Source organism: Mesoplodon bidens (genome assembly GCF_964165515.1).
Source record: "Mesoplodon bidens genome assembly, chromosome: 4".
NCBI classification, from domain to species: Eukaryota; Metazoa; Chordata; class Mammalia; order Artiodactyla; family Ziphiidae; genus Mesoplodon; species Mesoplodon bidens.
In genome coordinates, this window is record NC_138160.1 from 4524981 (window position 1) to 4541292 (window position 16312).

At 47.3% G+C, this 16312-nt stretch overlaps 1 protein-coding gene across 1 annotated transcript in view; it reads left to right on the forward strand.

Annotated features, from left to right (window-relative positions):
- The window catches only part of ICE1 (interactor of little elongation complex ELL subunit 1), a 535590-nt gene that overhangs the window by 191893 nt on the left and 327385 nt on the right, over positions 1-16312 (forward strand). The window lies entirely within an intron of this gene.

The following is a 16312-nucleotide window of genomic DNA, read 5'->3' on the forward strand; positions in this document are numbered from 1 at the left end:
TGGAAATCTTGAAGGAACTGCTGGATGTTATACTGAGTACATTTAATGCATCAAAAAAAATACTTTTTGCTTTTCTTGTGTTGCTAAAAATAGCAACCATTCTTTTTTTTTTTTTTTTTTTTTTTTTTTTTGCAGTATGCGGGTCTCCCACCATTATAGCCTCTCCCGCTGCGGAGCACAGGCTCCGGACGCACAGGCCCAGCAGCCATGGCTCACGGGCCCAGCCACTCCGTGGCATGTGGAATCCTCCCAGACCGGGGCACGAACCCGTGTCCCCTGCATTGGCAGGCGGACTCTCAACCACTGCGCCACCAGGGAAGCCTAAAACAACCATTCTTTATGTGACTAAGCAGTTGATTCATGAAAGAAAAAGAAACAGTTACGTCTGGTATAAACTCTAGTTTTAAATCGATGTCTGGGAATGTTTGTTAAATCCCTAAAATCCTTTATTTTCTGATTAAGTTTTGTTGCAAGCATTATAAGTTTAGTTATAAAAGTTCTCACTTGATATATTAAAATTCCTCATTAAGTATGTTTGTCATTGTTGTTGTTTACAGAAAGAGTCTTTCTCCTCAGTAACCTTGAATACAGACAATGGAACTCAACAAAGGTGATGAGAAGCACATGTTTGCTTGTTTGTTTTCTCCCTCAGGTAAGAGGATATGAGAAGGATACGAGTTTTCATCACAAAGTGGGTGGAAGGCGAGGAGAGAGCTGAGGTCTGACAATGTCCCCTGAAACACTGTCTTGGGCACAGGATAGGCGTCTGAGAACCAGAACGTGTGCCTTTCCAAGTAGCTTTCTCCCACGGAAATTCTTATCTTTATTTTTCATCACTTCTTTTTTAGTTATCACTGAGATTCAAACTCTTTCTGCTAGTGGATCATGATAAAATGAAATTAGAAGATCGGAGTTCAAGTGCTACATTTACCACTCCCTAAAAAAATAAACTGATGCTCTCCGGTTTTGGATTTTTAAGTTTTCCTCTATGTGAAATGGGAAATAATAGCCACTGAACCAGATTGATGTGTGATTTTTAGGAAATATCACTGGGAAATGGGAGTGTGAAATCTCTGGGAGGCCCTCATGGTGCTGCTTAGATTTAAATCCAAGGTCTTATTCGTACACAACAGCAAATGGTGGGATAGGACACCCTCTCCTCTACCCCAGACCAATGGCCCAACCCTAGGTCCACCTCAGACCACATGCCAAGCCACCAGCCTTCCCCCATTCTTGCCAGCAGTTCCTGATGTGCTCAGAAACTCAACACAGGACAGGACAGCTAGTGACAAAGCGTGATCAAGAATGTTCATCCCGGGCTTCCCTGGTGGTGCAATGGTTGAGAGTCCGCCTGCCGATGCAGGGGACATGGGTTCGTGCCCGGTCCAGGAGGATCCCACATGCCGCGGAGCGGCTGGGCCCATGAGCCATGGCCGCTAGGCCTGCACGTCCTGAGCCTGTGCTCCGCAACGGGAGAGGCCACAGCAGTGAGAGGCCCGCGTACCGCAAAAAAAAAAAAAAAAAAAAAAATAGAATGTTCATCCCTCTGCAGGGAGATCCAGAAAACCACAGGCCAAGTTCCTACAGAAAGCTTGTCTCTAACATCGAAAGCCCAGCATCAGTGTTTGGACAGAGTACAGTAGAGACAATAGGACTAATAACACATAACGAACACACTCGTGACTCGTGCATCTGGAAACCACTCACAACCCTTTTCATATATTAGCACATCCAATTCTCAAAGCAGTCCCATGAGCGGCACCATCATCGGCTTCCTTTTGGAGATGGGCACATTGAGCTGGGCGGTGGTGACTCTCCCTATCTCTCGGGCAGTGGCCCTGGTGTCTGTGCTGTTGACCTTGCTCTCCACTGGACAGACATGTGCTTCCACTACTCTGGATTTAGGCACCCTCTGCTGAGAACAAGAAAACATACAGTTTAGGACCTACCCTAAAAGAAAAAGAATGTGAAAGGAAGCAGCCTGGCTAGAAAAGTTAAGAAAGGCTGTTGTAATTGGCAATCAAGACAACCCAGGAGACATTCACAGAGAAGTTTCAGGAGGTCCTTTGGGGGATGCAGCACGAGGAAGGGGACATGCTCAGGCTTTGGACAGCAAAGAGAAGGACGTTATGACAGTAGTTTAAGCATGTGACAAACTCAGAAGATCCTCCTTATAGGAAGTGAGACCTGCATGTGTTTTAGTAGAAGGAGCAAAGCCATGAAAGGGGAAGATGTGGGAGATTCAAAGCCAATGTAGATATTGATGGAGCGAGGGTCCAGAGGAAGCTGGGAGAGGAAGGGGATTGGCTTGCAGAGCACAGATGGAAGAGATGACATTGCCAAAGAGGAGGTCTGCTTGTCCGTCTAAGACGGAAGCTTGTGAGAGGAGCTTAGAACCCATGACACCACCGGCAACACCTCCCTGGCTCTGTCACTGATGTCACGGGTGTGCCCTGGAGTGTGTCTGTGCAGAGACATTTATACAAAGTTCACTGTGTTCATCAGTAAAGCAAGAGGACTGCTCCAGTAAACTGTGCTCCTGTATGAAAACAACCGCCTTGGCTTCATTAGCCCTGTAGTCTGGACAGTTCCACTGAAAGCTGCTGCTGTACTTATTCCTGAAATCCTGTGCTCAAAGAGGAAAGTTGAAAGATATCTCTCTGGATTATGTCAAGTCAGAGCAGAGACAACCACTTTCCAAAAGCAGCTTGCAGTCAAGGCTTGGTGTTAAAGCTGCCTGGCCAGATTTATGCCTCACTTGTAAGTATTAATGAGTGTCTTGTGTTTATTTTGCTTTGAAGTTGTTAAATGGAGATAGATCATTAGATTAACACATACTGTACAAATAGTCCATTATCCTCCGAATCCCCACTGAGGAAAAGAGGCATCTGCAAATCTAATCTGAAAGATTGGTTTGAAGTAAAACTGTGGCAACCTTCCCAGAGGCTCATGGCTTTCTGGGTCCCTGACCCTGCAGTCGTGTCCTGAAATCATCTCAGCAGTGTGAGCCCTGCCACCAACCTCAGGCCATTCCCCAAATGCCCAAGAGGGAGGGAATTCAGTAAGCATAAATACTCACACCCACACCTGTAAAATAAACGTGCATTTCATGTGCAATCTACTTAATCATAAAAGCCTCATGTGCTTGCATGGTAGTCAACTTATTGGTTTTTCTAGGAGGTGCTAAAAATAAGGACGTGAAAATAAATTCCAGGTGAAGGAAAGGTAGAAGTGTTTATCCTTCAGCTCTTTTATGACTTACTAATACTTTTGCATTTTGTGAAGTTTTCTTTAGAGATTCAGTACACTAGACGATTACTAATAGATCATTCATTTACAGGTCAAATGGTGAGTCTTGCAGACCAAATACGCACATTCTATTTACTTTGAGTTATCGGTCTCCCTGGGCCTGAGACACTTTATAATCACTCTCTTCTCTGCTGCTCTCTCCTCTCTGCCACCTCCCAAGGAAAATGTCTTTTGTGCTGTATTTTGGTGAAAAAATATCATTGAATATTTACAATAAGCATTCAACAGTAGAGGATGTTGCAAAATACACAAAATTGAACAAGAAAGCATCCCTTTATTAAGGAGGTTAGTGAATTAGCTAAGTTAACAACCAAGAATCTATAACAGGTCTCCAAAACAATAGAAATAAAAGCAAAAATAAATAAATGGGACCTAATCAGACTTATAAGCTTTTGCACAGCAAAGGAAACCAAAAATAAAACAAAAAGACAACCTACAGACTGGGAGAAAACAGTTGCAAATGATGCAACTGACAAGGGCTGAATTTCCAAAATATGCAAACAGTTCATACAACTCAATAACAAAAAAACAAACAACCCAATAAAAAAATGGACATTTCTCCAAAGAAGACACATAGATGGCCAATAAGCACAGGAAAAGATGCTCCACATCGCTAATTTTTAGAGAAATGCAAACCAAACTACAAAGAGGTATCACCTCACACTGGTCAGACTGATCATTATCAAAAAGTCTACAAATAATAAATGCTGGAGGGGCTTCCCTGGTGGCGCAGTGGTTGAGAGTCCGCCTGCCGATACAGGGGACATGGGCTCGTGCCCCGGTCCGGGAAGATCCCACATGCCACGGAGCGGCTGGGCCTGTGAGCCGTGGCTGCTGAGCCTGCGCGTCCGGAGCCTGTGCTCCGCAATGGGAGAGGCCACAGCAGTGAGAGGCCCGCGTACTGAAAATAAATAAATAAATAAATAAATAAATGCTGGAGCGGGTGTGGCGAAAAGCAAACCCTCCTACACTGTTGATGGGAATGTAAATTGGTGCATCCACTATGGAAAACAGTATGAAGGTTTCTCAAAAAACTAAGAATAGAGCTACCATATGATCCAGTAATCCCACTCCTGGGCATATATCTGGAAACGACGAAAGCTCTAATTCGAAAAGATACATGCATCCCAATGTTCGTAGTGGCAGTAGTTACAATAGCCAAGATATGGAAGCAACCTAAATGTCCATTGACAAATGAATGGATGAAGAAGCTGTGATACATATATACAGTGGAATATTATTTAGCCATAAAGAAAAGAATGAAATAATGCCATTTGCAGCAACATGGATGGACCTAGAGATTATCATACTAAGTGAAGTAAGTCAGACAAAGACAAATATCACATTATATCACTTATATGTGGGATTTTTTTTAAAAAAAATTATACAAATGAACTTATTTACAAAACAGAAATAGACTCACAGATGTAGAAAATAAACTTACAGTTACCAAAGAGGAAAGAGGGAGGGAAACATTGGGCATACGGGATGAACAGGTGTACTACTATCTGTAAAATAGATGAACATCAAGGGCTTATGTATAGCACAGGGAACTATATTCAGTATCTTGTAAAAAACTATAATGGAAAAGAATTTTTTAAAAAGAATATAGATGTATACATATATGTATAACTGAATCATTTTGCTGTACACCTTAAACTAACACAATATTGTAAATCAACTGTTCTTTGATTTAAAAAAAAGAATTTATGGCAGGATAAGTGGCAAGAGAAAAGAGGGTTTACTAACCGTGACTTTTCATTTTCCGTATGTTTGGTGCTTTGACATTCAGGCCTTGCTAACCCTGTAGACAATGCCCCTTACAGGGCCAGCCAATTCGAAGAGATAGTGAGGGCACACCTGCAAGCAGGCCCTTCATATGCAAACCAACCCACTCAGAGCCCATGCCCCAGCTGCCCCCATATGGGGCACTTACACTTGGAATGCTTTTCCCTGCCCTAGACACACCAGGTACCAGACAACTACAAACAAAGCCCCCTGAAATTATTCAAATTAGCCCAATCCTAAAAGTGCCTACAGAGCCTAGCTTGTTTCTTCCTGTGGAAAGCACAGTAAAGACTCTTGTCCACATTGACCCCTCACTTCCTCTGCCTCCTAACTGACCCTGGTGCTTCCCCGTGTGGCCCCCCATCATGTGTTGTGTCCTCCTTTTGGGATCTGTGAGTCACAAACTCTATTTACAATGACTGTCATCTCCTGATCTGTTGGCCTCGCCAACCACCCTCATCTGAATTCTCTAAAATCTTCTAACTGAAAATGAGAGCGCCATGGACAGAAACCTGTTCTGTCTGGTTTACTCTTGTCCTGCAGCTTCCAGCACCATAATTGGTGCACAGTAAGCATGTAATAAATGTCTTTTGGATGAATAAATAAGTGAATGATCCAAATGCACTCTTCAGCTCCCCGTGCTTGAAAACAAGAACGTTTTGTCTTTTAACAATGACAGTTCATCCAAATTCAAACAATAATAATACTGAAATTTCATGCAGGCATTTCATGGTCATTGTATATTTCCTAATCCATGTTGCATTTTCAAAGCTGTAAGATACATGTGACATGAGGCCTCACACATTGCTTCTACTCAAGCGGAAAGTGAGAATCAATGGGTGAGAGGATGTGGAATAACAATCACCATTCCACCTCCACTGTGCTGCTTCTGCCTGGGAAATGGTTCACAGGCATCGGGGACTTGCTTGTTCTTTTTTTCACGGGGGATTTGCCCTTTAGCTCAAACTGAATGCGTTAGGGTATAACTACGTACGGCTTCAGTGGAGTAAGGGGGTGACATATGGACACTTGCACTTACAAAGAACATTTATTGTGCTCATTCTTTTAAAAGACAGTGTGTTGTATGGTTATTACCTTCCCAGGCCCTCTGTTCTGAGGCTGTGCTCACTAAGAACAATTCTGGAATGACCTTTGCCTCAAACCACTAGTCTTCTAGCATTGTGATAAGAACCCAGGCTTCATAGCCAAAGGCTTTTTTGGCTTTTGAGATGATATAAAAATGAACTAGGTGTTGACCAGGTGGAACAAATGATTGCTTAGCCTCTCATGAAGTTCAAAAAGAATTTTACCAAATCTGTCTTTGGACCATATCCAGTGTTTGACTTTGCAATTAGGGGAAGGATATCAATTGTCACTCTAGCTGTCAGGTGAGTGAATTTTGTTTTCTGTATGTTCACCCAGGATGCTGTGAATTTCCTGAGGCAACTAATACTATTAGTTAGGTGAAGCCTCCCTACATCAAAGAGCATATGTGCATTGGCTTTTCAGTGCACCCAGGGCATGAACACATGAGCAATTGATTGATGTTAACAGCAATGGCTCTGAGGATGTCAACCACATCCCTGGCCCTGGCTCTCTGAATCTACTTGGGGTCCTTCATGCTGCCTCTTCCCTAACTTGTGGTCAAGGCTTGGGCTTCGCTTCCAAAAACACCTGGTGGAGCCATCCAGTGAGCCAAGGACTTGGATCCAGCTGGGTGTCTTGTTAGGTTTCTCTCCAGGATTAATTTTTTTCCCTCTGATCAAATCCTGCATTTTGGCTCAATAAAGGCTACAGAGAAAATTCCTCTATCAGCTTAAACCCAACCCCAGATTCCTAGAAACCAAGCTTAGTTCAGGTCAGTGCCCAAGTCTAACTTTCCTGGAAGAGGGAATTGCACCCAGAAGACACACAGAGGAGACAAAATGTAACCAGGAAGAAGAGAGATCCAGGCCATTCCAGGAAGTTTCTCGGTTCCAGGAGCAAAGCATCCCCCATAAGAAGGAGCAGGACCCGTCTGTCCATAGGCCAAGATTTACCTTTCATGACTTACTATACACAATTGTAGCTAAACTAAGGAAAGAATAAATAATGTGAAACTTTTATTTAATAGTTAACTTTTATTTAATTCCAGCTGATTATTTTGTGGGTTTAATAATCTGGGTTAAAGAAACCTTAATCATTGTTATCCTCAGATTTCCGGGCTGTTTGGGAAATTGAGTGCCATTCCTTCAAATATGCTGTTTTCACAAGCTTACTTCTGTCTGGCAATGTTCCACATTAAAAAATGACACTGAACACACAATAATTTTAATTAGACGATTTAAAATGGTGTTAAATTTTTTTTAAAAAAGTATTCTCAGAGAAATATGAAATTTATTGACTTATGCCAAATAATTAAATATTTAAAACTACATGAAAGCTTAAAGGCTACAGCACAACAATAATCTAGGGTAAATGTGTGATATTCCAATTTTGGAAACTAGTTTATTACATATATTCACTGAGCAATGTGAATTTCTTTTTACTCTAGAACCAAAAGTAAAATTTTAAGACAGCTGGTAAGCTTGATACCGAAAAACGCAATTCAAGAGGTAGAATTTATACAACAGAACCTCCCATATGGGACTGTTGTAAACCCAGGGAAACAGATCACTGTAGGAGGATTGCATTTTCTGGAAAGACATATAGACACCATTACAGAGGATACAGAGGAAAAAGGACAACCGTACTTTATAGTTAACTTACTTGGCAAGCTAGGCACATGGAAGCAGAAGCATGCTGCAAAATTCTAGAAAAGATCTGTTGAAATATACCAAGTCTTAGTGAGAATTTTGTCCTTACCAATAATCCACAGTTCAGCCTACTGCAGAGATAAAAGAATCATATAATTATATGCTGACTCTGCAAATTGTTGAAAGGGGAAGACTAGTACCCAAGGGCCAGGTCCCCGAGAAGAAAGGCATTTCCACAGATCATGTTTTCACAACCTCTCTTTACTGCACCAAAAAGCAGAAAAGCATGTAATGTCCCAATGGGTGTCCTTGGGAACATTCCTTTTTCAAGTATGTGCTCTGGGAAGTCAACAGAGATCAGAAATAGGAGATAAGATGGAAAAGGAGAAAGTCAGTGAGCAGCCGAACTGTACACCTCCTCACCGTGTCTTTTAATGCTCTACAGGTACAAAAGGACATTCCAGAGGAAAAAGTCCAGAGGGGCCGTATAGACAACCACAGAGAGCATGGGCTCCACCAAGCGTCTGCTTGTCCAGCCCCAGGCCAGTAACAGAACAGGGCTCTCTCCCTCTGACCCTGCCCTCGGGGGAGAACACCCAGGCTGGACATCTGAAAGTCCTGAGATGGGGGCTCCAAGGGTGTCCAGGGGCTGTGTGTCCAGTACCCACGGGTCAGCTGGACCTCTGCATAGCACGTTTAAAATGAACAGAAATAACCAAGATGTACAGAGGAAATGTGCCTTTCTGGGTTTTTTTAGTATGTATTTATTCCATAAATTTTATTTTTCATATCTGTATTTCAGCAAAGTCACTAATTTTGTTGTTATACAATCAAGATGCTCACATCAAGTATGTTCTATATTTATTTTTTCACCTCTTTATTGGAGTATAACTGCTTTACAAAGTTGTGTTCATTTCTACTGTACAACAAAGTGAATCAGCCATATGCATACATATATCCCCATATCCCCTCCCTCTTGAGCCTCCCTCCCATCCTCCCTACCCCACCCCTCTAGGTCTTTTGTGTTTTTATTTAGTTTTTATTAGAGTATAGTTGATTTACAGTGTTGTGCTAGTTTCAGGTGTACAGCAAAGTGAATCAGTTATACATAAATATATACCTACTCTCTTTTAGATATTTTTCCCATATAGACCATTACAGAGTATTGAAGAGAGTTCCCTGTGCTATACAGTAGGTCCTTATTAGTTATCTATTTTACATAGAGTACTGTGTATATGTCAGTCCCAATCTCCCAGTTTATCCCTCCCCCCTTACCCCTTCATAACCCTAAATTTGTTTTCTACATCTATAACTCTATTTCTGTTTTGTAGATAAGCTCATTTGTACCCTGTTTTAGATTCCACATATAAGCAATATCATATGATATTTGTCTTTCTCTGTCTGACTTACTTCACTCAGTATGTGCCTTTCTTTTTTCTCTGAATCTTTCACCTTCAGTACAAGCCCTCAGTTTCCCTGGTTAATAGCAAGGACAAAAGAAAACAAACACAAAATCAGAGTGAATTCTCAACCCGCATCGTAGGTGCCTTAGCAATGGAAGCTGAAAATAAGCAGCCGGCTCCTTTGAGGTCGCTCACTCTCCTAGGGTCCCCCTCCCTCCTCCTGGGGTGGCATCTGCTCAGGGGCCTAGGAGCCACTGTGTAAGGCAGACCCCTCCCCGCACTGAGTTCCTGAAGGAACCAGCAGGGAGCCCCTTCTGCTCTGGTATCCTGGGCTTCTTGGGCATCCCTATTTCTCCTATGACCCAGGCAGCTTTGACTGCAAGGTGTCTCATAAAACCAGCCCAACTAGAGGTGAAGTTCCCTCCTGCCCCACCGGCCACTAGGCCACCCCCTCCAGCTCCCCCACTAACCAGGAAAGGTCCTTATCCCCTTCGAAGGTGTAGGAACTCTTCTTGATCAAATTCTGGATCTTCCCTGCTAGCGGCTTATGACAAAGTCCAGGCTGAAGCCTCTATGTTCTGCTTTTAAATGATTACAGCCCAGGTTTCAGAGTTCTGGGAAAAACCCTTTTCTCCTCCCAGAACTTGGCTCTCGCCTTTAACACAAGGCTCTGGTGGCCACTGTCCCCAGAATGCCCTTTCAGTGCTCACTCGAAACATCACTGCTCAGCCTGTGTGTCATGTTTCAGTCCCGATGTGCACGGTCCACTAAGCCGGCACTTTTCAGCTCCAAGGCCTGGATGGTCCCAACCAATTCGCTCAGAATTCCTGTGTCTGCCCACCGGGCCTGGAGGTGATCGGCAGAGGCTGACCACCAACGTCCATCCCTGATAAGGCTCTCAAATTCCTGCGGCTCCCAACCAGTGCTGCCAAGGGTTCCCTCAGGGGCTGGAGTCCAGACATCAGGGGTGTGGCCGACCCTCCCTGGCTGGCCACCTCCTCCCCAGCCCCTCACCTCTTAGATTCCTCCTGATGCTGATACAGACAGCTTACAGAGAGCATCCTGGTGTGCTCTGTGTCCTCTTGGGGGTCCCTTTTCCAGAGTCGATTTCCTGCTCTGTCCCTTAGTGGGTGGGCTCTTTCCCTGTTGGAGGGAGAGAACAGCCTCTGAGGGTGTCTGTGTGAGTGTGAGCGAGCGTCGGACTCTCCATATAAGTATGAATAAACCCCCACTGTGACCCCTCAGCTGCACCCACCTACTCTGTAGAAAACCTAACTTTGGATCTCCAGCTGTCTCCCTCTGAGACCCAAGCTTGGGAGGAGAAAGGATGACCCAGGAGATGTTCCCCTAAAGCTCCAGGTTCTGTGTGTGGCCTGGCAGCACATGTTACCGGTCCAGGGCCCGAAAGCACTCTGGTGTGCAGACGTCAGTGAGCAGCCCAGCGGGCCCCTGAACTCCTGTGAGCCCTGCGGGGACGTGACTCAAGCTGTGCTGGCCTCACAGGTGTGTCCTTGGCTCTAACCCAGCGTGGGTCACATGCAGTACTGTTAGATGGCCCCGCCACCGTCCTTTGCCTGAACAAGGCAGACAAGGGAATCTACAGAAGCAGGTGTTGGGACGGGAATTACACTCCTTTAAAAGACACTTGTGGGTGGGCTTCTCTGGTGGTGCAGTGGTTAAGAGTCCACCTGCCGATGCAGGGGACACAGGTTTGTGCCCCGGTCTGGGAAGATCCCACATGCCGCGGAGCGGCTAGGCCCATGAGCCATGGCCGCTGAGCCTGCGCGTCCGGAGCCTGTGCTCCGCAACGGGAGAGGCCACAACAGTGAGAGGCCCATGTATCGCAAAAAAAAACAAAAAACAACAACACCAAAAAAAAACACCTGTGGGCTTCCCTGGTGGTGCAGTGGTTGAGAGTCCACCTGCCGGTGCAGGGAACACGGGTTCGTGCCCCGGTCCGGGAAGATCCCACATGCCGCGGAGCGGCTGGGCCCATGAGCCATGGCCGCTGAGCCTGTGCGTCCGGAGCCTGTGCTCCGCAACGGGAGAGGCCACAACAGTGAGAGGCCCACATATCGCAAAAAAAAAACAAAAAACAAAAAACACCTGTGGGCTTCCCTGGTGGCGCAGTGGTTGAGAGCCCGCCTGCTGATGCAGGGGACGCGGGTTCTTGCCCCAGTCCGGGAAGATCCCACATGCCGCGGAGCGGCTGGGCCCGTGAGCCATGGCCGCTGAGCCTGCGCGTCTGGAGCCTGTTTTCTGCAACGGGAGAGACCACAACAGTGAGAGGCCCACGTATCGCAAAAACAAAACAAAGCAAAAAAACAAACAAAAAATACACTTGTGCCCTGCTAAACCACAGGTAATACAAAGACTAAAGAAAACACGTTCAGCACTCACGGCTTGTAGCAGGCTGAATAATAGCCCCAAAGATTTCTAGTCCTAATCCCTGGAACCTCTGAATGTTACCTTGTAAGGAAAAAGGGTCTTTGCAGATGTGATGAAGTTAAGGATCTTGAAAAGGGGAGATGCTCCTGGATTATTCAGATGGGCCCTAAAAGCAAACGCTGATGTCCTTAAAAGAGGGGGAAGTGAGGGATTTGACTAAACATGGAAGAAGAAAAGGCCATGTGACCAGAGGCCAACAGTGGAGGGATTTCAGTTCAGTGAACCTGACTTTGGACTTGTGGCCTCCAGAACTGTGAGAGAATGAATGTGTGTTGTTCTAGGTCACCCAGCTGGTCCTTTGTTACAGCAGCAACAGGAAACTTATCCACTGCTCTGAGAGCTTGCCACCAGCCCAGAGAGGGACAGCTACTCCCCCATAGCCACAAATCCAGGAGTCCCAGAGACTGGACCCAAGCCTGGCGGTCTGGTCCCAGAGCCTCCTGTCACCTGGTGTCTGGTGCAGGCATATGGGTGGTGCTGGGCAGGCGGCCCCAGCCACCTTGTGAATGGCATTCAGGGCTACAGGAGCAAGCTGTGAGGACACTAACCTCCTGTAAGGCCATGACCCATCCATGGGCTCAAGAAACACACATACCCCTCCCTGCACCAGGTCACGGTCTTCTACTGACTCTGGATTCACTGATCACTTCTGCACAGAGAAAGGCCTGGCACACAGTAGGGGCTCAGAAGATGCTGGTGAATGAATGAATCACAAATTGTTATACTTTCCGGCTTCCACTTGCAGAGCCCCAGAATGTGGCATCCCGCACAGGCAGGAGGGAGACTGGGTGAGCGAATGCATCCACGGGAACTGGGGCCTCGTGCCATTACAGGGCCAGAGACGCAGCCTGGACAACACAGCAAACTCCCCGTCCCCCCAGGGCTGCAACCTCTCCTTCTCTGAGGAGGTTGGAACCCCAGCCTTGGTAAGGAAAAGCCCCTTCCACGTTGCTCCTTCCTCGGCCCAAAGGTGCCACACGGAGACCTCTTTACACATGCAGCCACTCCATCATGCTTCCACAGCTCCTTATATTAATTTCCTCCTGTTCAAATCACTGTGGGCTTTCCATCTCATGATCGAATCCTGCCAGATAGGAAGGAAATCTAATTAAAGGGCTGCCTGACCTGTGTCAGAGTTCTTCTGGGGACAGTGGCCTCAGGGAGACCGGAGGAGAGATGGGGCACATCTGGAAATGGCTTCAAGCGGTGGACACAGACCTGTCCATTGCTCTCCAGGGGCAGCCACACCTCTGATGGCTGCCAGCCTCATCTGAAATCGACCAAATTGGGAGAACCAAAGCTGTGTGTTGCTGGGTAACCTGATGACCTATTCCAAGTATCTATAAGGAGGACAGGTGTGGACAAAACACACCCAGCTTCTCTCCGCCCCTCCCTCTTCCTGCCCTGGGGAGGAGGGACAGCTCATCTACACGGTGACCTGGGGAGGAAGTGCGGCCATGGTCAAACTGCTGCTTCATGTCCTCACCTGCGAAGCCACTCCCTCTGCTGCTCCTTGTGATAAGGATGGGGCGGGGAGGGGACGGGGCAACCACCAGCGCTGCCCTCCTACGGCCGTCCCTGTGCAGAAAAATGATTCTCACATCCCTGCTACAGCCACTGCAGCGATTTGCGTAGCCACCTCCCAGTTGCAGGGGTTTTACGCAGCTCTGCATGTTAAAGCAGGTGCAGGCATTCTTGTTTGCAGGTGAGATAAAGAGAAAGAGTCTGGGGTGGGAGGGCTGCCATGGGAACTCCAGGAGGTGAGGTCTCACCTACAAAGCTGGGCCACCTGGGCTCCAGCACATCAGGGAATTTGCCAGACAGCCCTGATCTGTTGCACCATCTCTGCAGGCACACCTGGGGAGGACACTTCCTCTCCCTTGCCTTCGACTTCCAAGACCCATTCTAGCAACTTGAATATTCATGAAAACCTGCGTGTCTGAGACCAGTGTGACCCTTCCCCAGGTCATGCTGTGAACAGTAGGACAATGCATTTAGATTTGTCTAGAGTTCAAACTACTAGGTGCCTTCCAGGCTAGATTGTGTCCCTGCTAATTCCTGAACCTGACCCCTGGCAGCGTCCACAGCCTCTGAGCCGCCCCTTTACCTGCCTCCCAGGATGCTCCAGAGACAAGGCAGATCTCCTACCTCCGAGCTGGTGCAAGAGCAAGTACTGAGTGGTTCAAGGTCACGCTTCCTGAGGCCCCTGGACAGGCTTGTGCCAGAGGACACATCTGCAGTCCTGCAGGCTGTGGCAGGGAGGGCACGTGGCTAAATGCCAAGGCTGATAGAGGGTGGAGGACGTAGGACTGAGTGGAGATGCAGGCCTGGAGCTAGGGGTGTCAGAGGAGGGTGTCCTGTAGACAACCGGCCACCTGGCACCACTGCAGAGGGTGCTCAGTGGTCTGGCCACGCATGTCCCCAGGACACGGCTGGGATGAAGCCCCTGCAGAATGGCGTGCTCTCTGGACATGAGTGATGTCATTGAGAAGTGAGGGACACGGTTGTCAAGAATATGCATGAAGTCACTGCCTCTTGTGAGCGCTGCCCAGGGAACTCCTCCAACCTGGACTGACCGGTCTGCTCTGAAGTGTGTGGCCATCCTGTGGGGCCAGGTGGCAGCCTGCCTGCTCACTCCAGGGCAGTGGCAGATCACCTGTAAAATGCACACCCATTCTGGAAGGCTGCAGGGGGGCCGAGGGAAAAATCAGGTCCCCATCTAAGCACCTTAGTTACTGTCAATAAATGGAATTTTTTTGATACAGAAAAGATTGCAACACTCATTGTTAAGTGGCATGAAGGAGAAACAATGGGAGGACAGGGGAGTTAAAGTCCCCAGGGTCAAGGACATGCACGTTGTCCTCTGTCTCCTCAAGCTCACAAAATGAGATTACCTGGCACGCGGCTGGCGGGTGAGGGCTGGAATGAGCCCAGGGGCTGAGGGGAGGTGCCTGGGGCTCAGGCAGGCTTTGAGTCAGGCTGGACCTCATCATCTGGTAGTGATTGCTTGTGGGAGTCAGAGAGGACCTGGGCAGAGTGCAAAAAGAGGGATGATGGAGGCTGTGTAGGGGCTGCTTCGGAGGATCCCGACCCGACCAGGGTCAGGAACCATGGGAGCCGGCTGAGAGTTAAGGCAGATGGTGTAGACTTGAGCCTGGGAGTCACACGCAGGTCAGAAGCGTGGTATTTTGGATGGTGGCCATGTGTGCAGGGACTGGAGGCCAATTAAAGGATCTGGGTGAGACCCCAGACACTCTTCACGCGTTGTTCTTCCAACTTCCTTCAGCTACGAGCTACGAGCTGCCATAACGGAGCTCAGTTTGGTAGGTTTCTCCCCAGTAAAGACAGTCTCTCTCTGTTTACTGTTTCTCTCTTAGCCCAGAGCTCATCATACGCACATTTCTTTCACTTTAGAGCAAACTCTAGGACATACAGAGGAACCTACTGTGCCTACTTTCCATGGGCTCCTAAGGAAAGGTAAACCTGAACTGGCCGGAAAAGCGTGATCAAGTCCACGTCCAGATCCTTATAAACATAATGGGTTCACAGAGCTGGGCAGGAATTCTTGACAACTGCACCCACGCTATTGTGTACTCTGTGATTCAGTGCCACATTTGTGGGTGAATCTAGGGAGGGAGATTTTATTATGGAATTGAAAACCTATCTTATTGTATGACTATGAGTCCCCAGCTTGTTGGTACTTGTATCAAAAACCGCACATGGGGGCTTCCCTGGCGGCGCAGTCGTTGAGAGTCCGCCTGCCGATGCAGGAGACATGGGTTCGTGCCCCGGTCCAGGAAGATCCCACGTGCCGTGGAGCGGCTGGGCCCGTGAGCCATGGCCTCTGATCCTGCGCATCCGGAGCCTGTGTTCCGCAACGGGAGAGGCCACAACTGTGAGAGGCCCGCGTACCGCACACACACAAAAAAAAACCGCACATGGTGCTCAGATCAGGAGGCATAGAACAGGAGAAGTCTCTAAGTGTAGGGGACGCCCAACTGCTGCTTCCTCAAAATCTCACAGCATCTCAAAGGGCAGAAACTCTCCCTTTCATAGCTATCATCTCCACCTGGCCACTGGGCTCTCTTGTTAAATCTGCCCTGTGCTCTGATCTTCCGATGGGCCTTTGCTCTTAACATCTGCCTCTGTGCTCTTCGTTCCAGCCCTAGAGCCTGTCTTAGCTTTGCCAGGTTGCTCTGAATTGATCTGATGTCCGCGTGGCCCAGCTCTGAGTGTTGGCATCCCCTTGCCAGGTGACCCCTGAGGTCTACCAGCCACTGAGCCTCCCTGGTTTAGATCCTCTCCTGGAATCGGATCAACCTTTCCTCTTCTGTCTAGCCCGGAAGCATGACAAAGAAGAAGCCGAAATCTTTTTAAATATGTGGGCAGATTTTGAATTGAGAGGTTTAAATCCGCTTCGTGTTCTAAAACACAAAGTTTCAGATTCTCCTCTCTGTGCTCACTGCCGAGTATATGGAGGAGAGAAAGGACACAGAGATTAAGTGTCCACATTTTATAAGCATTCCACCTGGGAAGACAGCTTCTTCCATGCCAGCTGCTCCATCTCTGGGCAGAAAAATAATGTCATTCTTCCAACAATTTGCATGCTGAAATATACACAGAAGGCTT